The sequence below is a fragment of the Martes martes genome, assembly GCF_963455335.1.
Source record: "Martes martes genome assembly, chromosome: 13".
Lineage (NCBI taxonomy): Eukaryota > Metazoa > Chordata > Mammalia > Carnivora > Mustelidae > Martes > Martes martes.
The window spans coordinates 10,485,067-10,500,542 of NC_137901.1; positions in this window are offsets into that span (position 1 = coordinate 10,485,067).

Below are 15,476 nucleotides of genomic sequence, written 5' to 3' on the forward strand. Positions count from 1 at the left end.
AGCGCGCGCACACACACATACACACACACGCTGTAAGCACTTTGAGTCACAGTTCTTCCATATATTAGTATGTAAACAAGTGAAAGTCAGATATGTCTGAAATTTAATTTTATTTTTTTAGTCATATATGTAGAAATATTAAATAGGTATTTTGGGTCAAGCATCTGTTAGTTGAAGGAGATAGAAAGATGTATAGGAGTGACATGTTCTCCAGTCTTACTCAAACCAAAACCCAATGCAACAATCATGTTACTTCTTTCAAAGTTTAGCTGAACAAATTTAACTTTATAAATTGTTAATTTTAATTTCCTTTTTTAATTATTTAAATATTTTATGAATTTTATTTCATCAAATATATCATGCTCTTTCTAAAGAGAGTTACACATAGCTAAGGATATAAACATTTTCCCATTACTTTTTTGACAGTCATGGAAAAGCTTATTTGTTGTGATGTTGCCATTACCCCATTAAAATTTTTTTATTTGGTCTTCTAATACTTTGCTTACCTGGAAGAAAACATCAAAATGTACCTGGAGTTAAAATTTCTAGGTAGAATAGAAAAGTGCTAAAATACTTGGTGTGAATATTTAATTTGTTTAGAGAATCTTTGCAACCAATAATAGAACTACCTATGCTTGAATTTAATGTTCACCTGATCAACTCTGTGAAGGGAAAAAGGAAAACTGATATTTTTTGTTAATTTCTCTTACGCAGGCAATTAACAGATTTTAGGAAAAATCTGTTACAATTACAATCCTTTCATTCCCCTTTGTAACAAGGACTAATACATTCTGAAGCCATACATAACACACATTCTGTAACTGTCTTCATTTATAGAGGTTGAGAGAAAATTTTTTATCTTCACTTGGAAACCAGGGAAAATTTTTATAGCATTAATGACATTAATGAGTTGAGACTTAGAGGAATGCATGCTTACCTGATTATCTCATATGGGATTTTCACTATTTGCATTTGTTTCTGATCAATATCTGCTGTCTATGGTATCGAGAAACCTTATAGCCAGTAATGGCATGCAGTGATTCTGTGCTGATTCAGAAAATCTGACCCAGAGTTCTCTTTGTCAGCACAGCAGATGCAGGGCTGTCTCTTAATTTTTGTCCTACATGGGCCCAAGCAATTCAAGTATGTGTGTTCCCTTTGTTTTATCAGGGCTTAATCAAAAACTGAAGATTATTTTCATTTTCTGCCTCTCAGTTCTCAGAGCACAAAATCTTTATGAAAAAAGTGAGTTGCCTAATGCCTCATTTCTGTTTTTATGTGTTATAACATAAATCCATGCAAATGCTGGTATTTCAAAAGGTAAAATTCTCCTTTAATTCTGCTTGGTGAAATACTGGAGATAAAGAATCTTGGTTGCGGAGGGAAGCAGAAATAAGAGCCTTGTTTATATTAAGTGCTGAGATATTCTCCTTAGTTTCTGAAAAATCGTTCCCTCTACATTCGTTTCTTTTTTCATTGTCAAATACCATCTATGAAACTGCAGTTGAGTTTAAAAGGTTTTAGTAAATTTATTGCAAACTTTAATGTTTATTAAAAGCCTCAGATCAGAGGCATCTGTGTGGCTTGGTTGGTTAAACTTATGCCTTGGGCTCAGTCATGATCTCAGGGTCCTGGGTTCCAGCCCCAAGGCAGCGGGCTATGTACTCAGGGAGGAGGATCCTTTTCCCTCTGCCTCTGCTCCTTCCTCCTACCCTCAACCACTCACTGGTGCAGCGTGTTCTCTCTCTCTCTGTCAAATAAATAAATAAAATCTTAAAAAGAATAAATAAAAGCCTCAGATCAAACCATCTTTAAATTAACTCTAGTAGCACAGTTGTTTTTGGTACCAAAATTAGGCTCTACCATAAATTTTATCCCCATCCTTCTGGAAGAAGACATCTGTAGTGTCAGTGATTTTTACTTTCTCATTAATACAAAGTGGAAATTAGAGTTAAAATCTTTCAGGTGAACAGCACAGTTGCTCTAAACCTTGATAGAACGAGGTCTTATTGATAATATTAGTCACATATTTTAGGTAATAGATTGACAATACTCTTAAAATGCTCTGTACTTGCAAATCAAAACAAAAAAGAACTATCTCTGTGGGCATATTTATACTGAGTATATATGTGTGTAGATATGTGATTATTTGTTTGTTTTGTTTTGTTTTGTTTTAATCTGCTTGACAATCTGGCCAGGATACTTCTAGAATTCTCTTGTTTGTTTCAAGATTACCTTAGGAACAATATGTGTCTAATTGATTATGATTTGCATCCTTATCATTTACAATTGGTTTCCTTTGACAGTTGATTACAAATACCTAGAAAAAAGAGGAATGCTACACTTGCAAAGTTTTTCTTTCTTTAGTTCTGTCAGTTACTACCAGAAGACATTTTTTGTACTTTATAATGATTGCCTACAGTATCCCGACACAGATTTCCATATTATTTTTAGCAAGTATTGAATGTTTGGCTTAGTTCTAATTATTTTAATAAGATAGATTCAGCTACTGTATCTTTTGTTACTGTTTTTTGTTGTTAGGTGTTTATTTGAAAATAAAATGCACTATGGGAAATTGATTTCAGTTTCAATAGAAAGGTATCTAATAGATATGCAGACAATGAAAAAGAAAACTAAATTAAAAGATCCATTTTGAAGACAAAGCTTATCTTTGAATTCCCATTTATAATCCATTATTTTTATAACCCTACACTCTTCTAATGATTCTGAGTAACAGTCTGTGAATTTTGCCTGAAATCTGGTTCAAACGCTTTTCACATTTGAAACATATTTTACAACGATAGAACTCAGTTAAACATCCTTAACCACTAATCTATATGACAATGTACATTGATCATTAAATAGATCTTAGATAAAAGCTGGGGTTGATTTTACTTTAATCAGCAATTCTATAAAGCTAGGAATTAGATAAAATTGGATCAAACATAACAAATATTAATATGGAGTAAGAACAAGTAAAAATAAATTATTAAGGAGAGAGAGAGACAGAGATAGTGAGGTAGAGTTCTTTTACATTCCAAAGAAAGAGTCTGAATTTCAATAAAGGTGAGTAAAATGTAATGTAGCAAGAACTCTTCACAGACCTTTTAGCATTCAAATTATGGCATGCATGCTGCATGCTGCAGTTTTACAAGCCTGCAAAATAGTAACATTAATGGCCCAGCATCTTTAAAAATCGTAAGTCTGCAAAATGATTCACTTGCCATGCATATTGAATATTAATAACACCAAGTAGTTCTGTTTATTAACCTTTTACGTTAATGGTCAAAAATGAAACATGCTGAGAACAATTGCACGACAGAAGGGGCAAATGTTTCTGATGACTGTTGGGTTTCATTTGACAGTTAATAAAAACCATCAAGTACATATTATGTTAGATTAGCCGAGATCTGGATTCCATATGACAAGTCATTATTATTAAAGGCAAATGGAGGGTATTTTCAAATACACCCTGGAGTGAGGTAGACTAAAATATGATGGTGCACTCCTGAATGTCAAGGACATTTTGTGCAGTGTATAATAGAAAACTACATGTAATGTGCAATTTGGGAACTATTTCATGTTCCTCTGAAGACCTCAAAGCATCACACTGAATATTTTATTGGAATCTGTCACACTCTGCTATAGGTTCAAGTGCATAACAAATATTTATAGACAATCATCATTTTGATGACAAAGAGAATGTGTCAGAGCTAATAGTTAGCATATGAGTAAGTGTATAATGTCATACTCTTTCTATTCCCTCTTCATTTTCTTTTATTTAAAAATAATCGCTCAGTTTTACATTTTCTGTAAGTCACTCCCTTTTAGAAAAGCAGAGTTATGAATGGCTGGGTGATTTTTCAATAATGTAGTAAGTGATAAGCTGTGATTCTAATTGTGCCTCTCTAAATGTCAGTTACACTCATTAGGAAGTATGAAGACCGTCGGGAGTAAGAAGATTTGTTTTAAGAATATAAAACTTTTAAAGTATGCAAATACTGGTAACCTAAGAAGTAAGTGGTTTTTGTAAGAATACAGAAAATCTAAAATTTGACTAGAAAAACAGTATTGTACAGCATGAGACTTTGTGTATAATAAAAGCAAAGAACTTGGAATCAGAAGACCCATATTAATTGTGTTCTCCTCCTGCTATTTAATATGTGACTTACCCTGAGTAAATGGTTTAACCTCTCTGAACCTGTTTTTTCAATAAGTCTCAGTCCAACCCACATTACAAATTTGTGCCTAGAATTACATATAAGTGAGAAATTTTGTAAACTATGCAAAGTTAAGGAAAAGAAACAAACTGTTATTAATAGTTGCAATTTAAATAGTAACAGCTGACCATTAATTGCCTGGGGATGGGGGTGAGGGTTTTTGGGAAGAGACAAACAGAAAGAATTACAAATGTGCATGAAGAAACTTTTGCGGATTATGCGTATATTCATTAACTTGATTGCTGTGAGATATATATACATATATATATATGCATATGTATATGCATATATATATATGCCAAAGCTCATAGTACATTTTAAATGTTTATTATATGTCAATTATATTACAATACACCTGTTTTTAAAAATACTAGGATTACTACCATTACAAGAAAAAAAAAAGATTGGTTTTTTTAAATATCATATTGGATAAAAGAAGCTGGGCATAAAAGAATACACAATATTCCTTGATTCATATAAAGTCAAAAAAACAGACAAATATTGGGGTGCCTGGGTGGCTCAGTGGGTTAAGCGTCTGCCTTCGGCTCAGTTCATGGTCTCAGGGTCCTGGGATAGAGCTCCGCATTGGGCTCTCTGCTCAGCAGGGAACCTGCTTCCCCCCCCCTCTGCCTGCTGCTCTGCTACTTGTGATTTTCTCTCTCTCTCTCTGTCAAATAAATAAAATCTTTTAAAAAAAAGACAAATATAGTATCAGAAATCAGGATAATCGATACTATTAAGAAAGAGGAAAAGAATAATAATTGGGCAAGAACAAAAGAAAGATAATGAGATTTTGGAAATATTCTATGTCCTTACCTGGGTTGTAGGAATATGACAAGTCATGTTTGTGATTACTTATTGAGATATATGTGATAATTTGTGTGTATTTATTTCTGTGTGCTAAATTTCAATTAAAATTCATTTAAGGAAGGGATGATTGGTGAGCAAGGGTCATCTGAGTTGAAACCCCTTGACCACCAGTAGCATACTTCACCAACCAGTTGAACCGAATTATTTACCAAGATAAGTAAAATTCTGTATCTCTGTAAGAATACATAAGAGGTTCAGTTTTATAGTTTTGTTAAGTCACTAATAAGACTCTTGGTGTGCCCTCCAAGAGCAAATTTTAGAACAAAACAGGATGTTAACCTAGTAAGTGTATCACTCTGGGTTCTCCACAGAAAAAGAACCAGTACTTGTACCTAGGCTTAATTATATGGAATCGGATCACAGTTGTGGAGGCTGAAAAGTCCCAAGATCTTCAGTGCACAAGCTGGAGACTCAGGATTGTCAGTGTTTTAGTTCCCTCCGAGAACCAGGATAAGTGATATTATAAATTCCAGGTCAAGTCTGAGCCCAAAGGAAGGAGAAACACATGTCCCAACTTTTATTTAAAAATAATCAGTCAAGTTTTACATAATCCACAAGTCGTCTCCTGTTAGAAAATTAAAATCATGAAAAAAAGATAAAATCTTGAACTACTGGGTGATTTTTACCCAGTCAAGCAGAGGGAGCAAATTCTCTCTTACTCAGCCTTTTTGTTCAACTCAGGCCTTCCATGAATTGGATGAGACCCATCCACATTGGACAGGACCATCTGCTTTACTCAGTCCACCAGTTCAAATGTTGGTCTCATCCAGGAGCACCCTCACAAAATCCCTACAAATAATGTTTAACCAGATATCTAGGCACTCACTATCTGGGCTGAGGTCCAGTTAACTTGACACAAAAATGAATCATCATGATAAGGACAAGGTCAGAAGTATTTGAGACACAGCCTTGAGAAAGACAAAACAGTCAGTTCAGTACTAAAAATACGTTAAATGGCCCACACAGAATCCAACCAACAATATATGCTTTATTGTCTTTAGTTATGAATCCCAAAGACATTGAATTTTAATCTCTCCTTCAGAATCCTACCAATGTCACCACCAGGCCTGCTTATACTACTTCAGTATTGCTGTATTCCTTTTGATTTTATGTTTACTACCATCTCTAATTCAGTTGGCCATCATCCATTAATTAGACCCAGTGCCTGTGCCTTTGACCTAGTTTCCTGTGTGACTCTTGCTGCTACTATCCATTTTCCAACTATCAGCCAGATTGATTTTTGTAACACATATATCGGATTGGTCAATTAAAGTAATTAGTGCAGGTTTTCCATTGTACATAGAACAGAATCCCATAGTCTTATAATGACCTACAGGGCCCTGAATGAACTGGTTGGTCTTTACCTTCCTCTCAGACCCTGTATTACACTTAATAACTCTCTCTATTACAATATTAGCTTCTTTTTGGGAAGTTCTGCAAATTAATTCTTGACTCATAGCAGTTACATAAGGTGTGCTTTTTCCATAGAGCACTCTTGCCGCCTTCATCCCTCAACTAACTCCTTTGTATCTTTAAAGGCTTCGCTTAAATATTACCTCTTCAGAGAGACTGCCTGTATTGACCTTTTCTCAAGGAAACCTCTAGTTTACAGTCTTCTGTTTGTTTGTTTTTAAAGATTTTATTTATTTGAGGGAGAGGGACCAAGAGAGGTCTGGGCGCACTAGCTGGGGGAAGGGGGAAGGGAAGGGCTGGGGGGAGAGGGAGGAGCAGGGTCTCTGCTGAGTGCAGAACCTGATTTGGGGCTCCATCCGAGGACCCTAAGATCATAACCTGAGCCAAAGGCAGACCCTTAACTGTCTGAACCACCCAGGCACCCCTAGTTTACAGTTTTGATTGTTATGAGTTAGAGACTATTCATAAAGATTGTTAATTTTTCCAAATTATCACTTGCTTCCATTGCCAGTTTTTGCATATCCATTTAGAGCCAATTCAGACCGGTAGAAAGAGGTGGAAACAAGTAAAGGGACACCTGTGCTGTAATATCTTTCTTTGCTCTGTACTAAGTTGGCACTAACTGAGGTGGCAAGTATAATATTTCACTATTACTGTGAACATTTTGATATGACAGTATGGTCACGAATAAAATGTTGATTTCACATTTTCTAGTGTGTCAGACTTGAAATTCTTAAATATATTACCACTTACCAAAGTATTTATGGATATTTTATCTCATAATTGAAAAGTTATGAACTAACTTTGATGTATATCATTCTAGTAGATTCTCTGATGAAATAAAATCCAAACAGAGAAAAATAACTGAAAATGAGAGCAAATACCTATTCTGAATCCATAATTATTCTCAGTGTGTCTAATGGAGCTATACATTGAAAATGCCCCTCTGGAGCTGCCTTTTCACAAATGGGTAGAAATGAGTAAGAGATGAATGTTCATTGAGACATGAAATTTTCACTGCTACAAGACTCACTACAAACTCAGGACTTAATTCCCTACACAGAACTATGTACATATTTGGTGCTGACTGGTAGAAATTGTGAATTAGGAATAAGCAGATCTGTTTATTTAAAGGATATGTAAATACAAAAATAATACATAGGAATAATTGTTTTAATGAGTCAGGGATTCCATATGAAAGAGAAAAATGACTCTTTAGAAGAGGTGAATTAGGGCAAAATATTGTATATGGAGAAACACACATGTATACATACCTGTAGAGTATAATTCATTTTTTAAATTTTTTAAAGGTTTTATTTATTTATTTCACAGACAAAGCTCACAAGTAGGCAGAGAGGCAGGCAGAGAGAGAGAAAAGAGGAAGCAGGCTCCCTGCTGAGCAGAGAGCCCGATGCAGGTCTTGATCCCAGGACCCCGGAACCATGACCTGAGCCCAAAGCAGAGGTTTTAACCCACTGAGCCACCCAGGCGTCCCAGAGTATAACTCATTTTGACGTCAATTTTATGTTTACACAGTGGAAGGAAGGTTGCTCATCTTATATTCCAGTTGTCAACAAGGTATACCCATAAAAAAGGATAAAGAGCGTATTCCAGTTTATAAAGACAAGATATAAATGATTACACCTAAGTGATGGGGACAGTTTAGACTACATAAGAGAACAGGAAGGGGTGCCTGGGTGGCTCAGTGGGTTAGGCCTCTGCCTTTGGCTCAGGTCATGATCTCAGGGCCTGGGATCGAGCCCCACATCGGGCTCTCTGCTCAGCGGGGAGCCTGCTTCTCCCTCTCTCTGCCTAGCTCTCTGCCTACTTGTGATCTCTGTCTGTCTGTCAAATAAATAAATAAAATATTTTTAAAAAAAGAGAACAGGAATACTCTAAGAAGTAAGTGAATTTTCTGACACGTGAGAAGATGTGTTACTTTATTTCCCATATCAGAGGGAGAAAATCTGTTGGTTTAGTTATTAAAAAAACTTCAATCAGAGCATAACAGCCTTTTATAATATTTATCTCAGTGTGGTACAGAAATAGTCGGATTTTACATTTCACAATGCCCATGTATTTTTATATATTGCTATTACAAGTAATCTATTTTGTAACATTCTACATAAATAATAAGCTGTAACTTTAAATTCATTGTTTCCCATACTTGAGTTACAAGTTCTTTTAATTTGTTGATGAAAATTGATGGATCAGAATGGAATTTTGATGGTAAAGCCTCAGGTCATAAAATGCTTCATTTACATATCACATAGAATAGCACTTTCAATTTTTGCATTATTCTAAAATGTAACTGAGTATAACAACATTATTCTTTGCTGCAATGGAAGTGGCACAGTACATTAGCATGATTGTGGATTGATTAGATTTCATTCTACATTGATGAGTCAAAGGAGACAAGCAAAGTTTGCTGACTCTGAGTTTATGAAATGGTGAGTAAAACACTGTCCGTTAACCAAGTAGCAGTTAAAGTTATTTCCAGTTCCCCGAGAACTAATTCTAAACTCTACATTGTAACTACCACAGGATAGTGACCCCTGAATAAAATAAAATACTAAAACTTGGATATCTCAACTACAGTGATTTGGGGGATATGACCTAAAAAAATTAAAAAAATGTAAAATAAAAAACAATGCTACCATTTACCTCAAGGAAAATGATGTCAGTTTTACCATGAGATACGAGAAACTTTACCAGGAATGGTACAGAAATCAAAATAGCAGGATTGATATTTTGTTAATCTCATGAACAAGTCTGCATGAATACAAGGCTACTCTAGTTTACAGTAATACAGTCAGTAGTAAATTTTTGAACACTAATATATGCCAGGCACTGTGTTAGTCTTGCACTAGTGAGCAAGACTTTTTTTCAGGAACATTTATGCCATTGATCGATATGACTTAATTTCTGAGCAAAAATTGACAGTTTTGGCACCTTTTGTCTGTGCCTTTTTTCTCCTTTGGCTTCAAGGTCATGGTAGTATCTTGTTTTTCCTTCTAACCTCTCTGACTTTTATGTTACTGTCTCTATAAGTATTTTCTTTCTTTTCTCCTAATTTTAGACTTTCCTAAGGTTTTGCTTCAGAATAGCTCCCAATAGTCGTATATATATAGCTTCAAGTACTGATCTATGTATCTGGCTCTGATTTATTCTTGATATTGTTAGGGTCTGTGATCAAAGGAACGAGACTGATGCAAAGCAAAAGTCAAGTAAAGCTTTATTTCATGCCAAGCATCGAAAATCAAACCGACTGGTAGGGGCCGTCTCTTACGAAGAGGCGACAACGATGACCCCGATGAGGCCGCTCCTCCGAGGCCGCCGCTCCGGACGAGGCCGCTCTCAGTGATGACGGAGATGACAACCCCGACGACACAGACTCTGCTCCCCATGATGCTGCTCCCCAGACGGGGCCACTCCCTGGAATGAGGCCGCTCCGGCGAGGCCACTGATGCCGCTCTGGCGAGGCCGCTCTCCAGAATGATGCCGCTCCCGCGAGGCTGCTCGTGGCGGTGCCGTGGCTTGGGGCGGCGAGGCTGCTCGTGGGGATGAGGCTGCTGGCGGCGAGGCTGTTGGCGGCGGTGAGTCTGCTGCTGGCTACGACAACCAGGACGACCATGACGCTCCCACCGACCATGACGACCACGACGCTCCGATGACTACCCTAATGGCTCCCAACAACTGTCACTCTGACGACTACTCTAATGGCTATCCCAACAGCTACTCTAACAGCTATCACAACGGCTACTCTAACTCCTCCTACTACTCCCCCCCCTCACAGACCAACCTTTATATAGGTGGTTGAGCCCCGCCCACACACAGGTGGCCAATGGGATTTCAACTCACCACAGTAAATATGTGCATGCCCCACTGATTGGATGTCTCCATCTGGCCTGGCCCGCCCCTATATCCGGGGTTTGCAACTAAGTTCCTCTGGCTAACCAGGACCTTACATTCCCCCCTTTTCTTTGGAATTTAGTCAAATCCTTGACTTTTCAGCCAGTTCTATGTTCTCCTGTTGTAAGGGGTCATATCGAGCATGTAAGACTAACATTTTTATCGCTCTAATTTTCTTTGGTACAAATGACATTAGGGCGTTTATAATACAGGGACCAAAAAGTAACAGTAGTGCACAGTCAGTTGATGAGTTAGCCATTCAACGCTTTGTATAACCTTTTCCATTTTTCCTAATTCTGTTCATCTAATTTCCCACCTATACTTTACATAAACAGGTAACAATAGGAGCAACAATAAACTCCCAGTTTTTTAGTCTTAGCTTTAGTCCATGGTCAGCAGGGTCCATCGGCTGCGGCTTCCATCTGGGGGGGGGGGGGTGTCCTTGTTCTTGGCTCGTTTGACGGGACCCGCATGAACCCAGGCCCTAGTGCCGTCTACTTTCACTGTCATAAACGGGAATAACAGTAGACGGTCCCTTCCAGCGAAGCTCCAAGTTTCCCACTTGATAGCGACGGGGTCTCCCAAACATTATGGGGTCACCTTGTTTAAATAGGGTGTAAATCATGCCCTGAGGAGGGCGAAAGGAAGGAGATCCACCCATCCACCGTCAGTCTCCAGAATTAGTTTTGTCAAGGTCTCTTTAACAGTCCGGTTCATTCTCTCTACTTGCCCGGAACTCTGGGGCCAGTAGGCACAATGTAGTTTCCAATTAGTGCCCACGGCCTTGGCCAATGCCTGTGAGACTGAACTCACAAATGCAGGGCCATTGTTTGACCTGATCGTGAGAGGCAGCCCAAACCTAGGAATTATTTCTTCTAGTAGCTTTTTGGCTACCACTCGTGCCATCTCATGTTTGGTGGAAAAAGCCTCTACCCAGCCTGAAAAGGTATCTACAAAAACTAACATATACTTGTGCCCATATTTTCCGGGTTTCATTTCTGTAAAATCTATTTCCCAATAAATTCCTGGTTCCTTACCTCTTTCTCTTTTCCCTCTTCCCATTTTAGTTCTTCCCACATTAACTGCCTGGCGTTGAGCATATCTGTCAACTACATCCTGAACCATACGCCCTAATTTAGAAACCTGGAACTGCTTGCTATAAGCTCCTTGAGTTTGCGTATCCCCAAATGAGTACCCTGATGTATCTGGTCCACTAACTTCTTACCTAGTCTTTGAGGAAGAATTATTTTTCCTGTTTTAGTCTTAGCCCAGTGCCCTTCATAGTCCAGTTTAACCCATTTCTGTAAACACTTTAAATCTTTTTCTGAATAGTTCGGTTTTTCTGGTAGGGCTGGAGCCGGGAGTGTAACTAATTCTTGTACTGTTTCTCTGGCTGCTTGCTTTGTGGCTTGATCTGCTAATCGGTTTCCTTTTGAAATCAGATCAGTCCCCTTTTGGTGTCCTGGGCAATGCATAACGGCCACCTCTTTTGGGTCCCAAATAGCCTGGAGGAGAGCCGGTATTTCTCCTCTGTTTTTAATTCCTTTTCCTTCTGCTGTTAATAGGCCCCTTTCTTTATAAATAGCTCCATGTATATGGAGAGTAGCAAAGGCGTACCTGCTGTCCATATAGATGTTGGCGGTTTTACCTTTGGCCATCTGCAGTGCCTTAGTGAGTGCAATCAGTTCTGCTTTTTGTGCCGAAGTTCCCTGTGGCAGGGCTGCTGTCCAAAGTTCCTGCTCAGGAGAAACCACCGCAGCGCCCGCATACCTCTTTCCATTGATCATGTAGCTACTCCAATCTGTGAACAGAGTCATCTTGGCATCCGGGAGGGGAATGTCTCTGAGATCTGGCCTTATTCCTGTGACTTGGGTTAGGACCTCCCCAAAGTCGTGTGGGTGGTCAGCCAGCAACTCTGGCAGCAGCGTGGCTGGATTTAGCACCACCGGGGGCCGGAAGGTCACTCTTGGTTCGTTGAAGAGGAGGGCCTGATACCCTGTCACTCAGGCATTTGTCATCCATTGGTCTGGTGGAGTTCGGAGAAGGCCCTCGATAGCGTGGGTGGTGGTCAAGATGAGATTTTGATCCAAATTCAATTTACTTGCATCCTTGACCAGGAGGGCTGTGGCAGCAATTATGCAGAGGCAAGAGGAGAACCCAGCCACTACTGGATCTAGTTTCTTGCTAAGATAGGCGACTGGCCTTTGCCAAGGCCCCAGAGTCTGAGTCAAAACTCCTTTGGCCATCCCTGCTTTTTCACCCACATACGGTTGGAAGGGCTTGGTAACATCTGGGATGGCCAATGCTGTGGCACTCAGTAAGGCTGTTTGTAATTCCCAAAATTATCCTTCTGCCTCAGCTGTCCACTCTACCATAGTGAGCCCCCCTTTTGCCAGTTCGTAGAGAGGTCGGGCAATCTCCGCAAACCACAGTATACACAGTCAAGAATAGCCCACCATCCCAAGAAACTCCCTCACTTGTTGGGATGTGGTGGGGTGGGGGTATCGGGTGATCACCTGTTTCCTGGCCTCACACAGTGAAGAGCACTCCCTTGTGGAGATCAAAGCCTAGATAAGTGGCGTGGCTCTGACAGAGCTGTGCTTTCTTTGCTGTCAGATGAATGATTCAATAGCTTAAATACACACACACACACACACACACACACACATATATACACACACACACATATACATATATACACACACATATACATATAATATATATATATATATGTATAGATATATATCCCCACAAAAACCTGTCCTTTTTAGTTCTATAACTGGTTCCAGTAACTTTCTTTTCATTTGGTTTCAAATCTTTGGCATCAGCTTTGTATCTCTACCTTCCCCAATTTATTATTTACTTATAATTAATTGCCTTGTATGGTAAATACCATCTAATTTCCATTCTCAAGGACTTTGTGCTAAGCAGGTCTTAAATGTTCTCGCTTCAGTATATAAGGTACTAAAATATTAGCACTTCATTACAGATATTGTCTTTTCCCTCTTTGATCCAGTCATCTCCTTTCTTCACTTAAAAACCCCAAGCTAGGCATGTTACTTCCCTGGACTTCTAAAATACATTAAAAAAACAAAACAAAACAAAACAAAACAGTGCTTCACTTTCTCCTGAAATAAATGCCGTTTTCACGAAGACATTTAAGACCCTCTGTTTTATTATTGTCCAATGTTTTCCAGCTCACATTATCAAGAGCTATGAAGAGTCTGAAAGTTTACCCTGATTTCAAGGAGCAAGTTAGCCTTCCACAGTTCCACGTGGATGCTGGAAGAAAATGTGTAACTCCTGGGTCAGAGACAGAGAACTTTATTCCTCAGGGCACAGCAGGGAGCATGAGTCTTGTTCCTCTTGCTCCCCAAGTACCAGGGCAGTTTTGGGCAAGTCAGATGGATATTGTGCACAAAGGGGTCTTGCCTCATAGCGGAGAAACTCTTGAGTTTAGGGAACCTTGGACTTTTTAAGGAGGAGATGATAAGAAACCTGTCCATACTTTGCCTTAGAGTGACATAGTGTCTTTCGCATCTCAGCCAAATAACAAATCTGTTCTCCGCCCCCAGAGGGAGACAGTATCTTTATCTTCAAAGGCTGGTTGTTAATATAAATATCTTCAAAGAGATAGGCCAGAGCAGAAGTTAAAAAGATGTGAAAGGATGCAAGGACCTGCCTAAAATTGTCTCCCAACACGTATTTTCCACTCCATTATTCCCCTCTCTGAACTTTAATTTTATATTTTCAGGGAGGCTTGGTAAGACAAAGATTAAACGTGGTGACTAGTGAAGTAGTGAATTGTTGGTCTGATAAATGCAAGTGTAGCAGCCAGGGTTGGTTTGTTGCTACCTGAGTCGCCCGTTTTTCTATTTTCCTGAAAAACTTAAAACACACAAAAAAAACACCCTATTGATGACAAATATATCATTAATATCTAAAATTGCATGTGAATGCACACACAAGTTATCTTTTATTTAATTACAAGGGTCTGGCAGGAATAAGGATAAAACAAGGCAAAACACAGAAGCCTGATGGTACCAGCAGCCCTGCCATTATCCCCATCCAAAAAAGTGATGTGAGATTTTGTTCTAGAAGGAGAATCAAATAGACCCAGAAGATGTCTTAAAAAATAGCAGTGATCTCTAGTCAAGGGACAATAGCCAGCTTGAGGAAATCTCTATAATGAGAAAAAGGAAAATAAATACAAAATCCTTATTATGTACTCTTACCTCTTACTTCCAGTTGTAGATGCCTATAAGCCCAATATAATGAGAAGCCAGGGGAGATGGGAGCCTATGGTTGCAAATCATAGAGATCAGTGTCTCAATCCATCAATAGTTGTGTTGGTTTAGCATTCCAGGGCATCCATGTGCAAAATATTTTCCTGTTACATGCAGATGACCAGCTTATATACTAAGGGGATGGTGAAATATTGATAGTTCTGTTGTTTGCAGGAGTACACAGATCAGCATCAACAAGACCACTTTTGAGTCCTTTCTTCACCATGCCTTGTCTTCGTCTCTGCTTCTATTGCCCTTTTCTCAAATAAACCCATCAGGCAAGTATTATGGTAGTTTGGCAAAGCTGCTGACTTATATTCACAGAGAAGGTAACTATTTCCCTGATTATGATAAGCATCTCCTCTTGTACATGCCCTCTGTGTGGTATGTATGTCAAACATGAATATTTTCTCAATTTATGTTCCAGGAAGTCCGTACAATATACCTAACCCATACCTCCTAATAACCACTTTCTCCCAATTCCTGACTTACTTGCCAATCATTAGTTATTATACATTAGTCAGTCTGCTGTTATCTGTGACTTAGACTGTTCTTATACGTAAAATGCACAATCAAGATTCTGTTCATTGGGAGAATATCCCTATGTCACTGTTTCTCAAGGCTGTTCTTTATTCAATCAGCACTTTCTACTGCAGGCCCTTAGCAGCATATCGTACGGATCCCTCTGTGAAGCAGTTTAATGTTTTTTTTTCCTCTTTTAATTTGTTATATGTACTCAAAGTAAAGCTATTGGTGTGGATGAAAAAATATATGT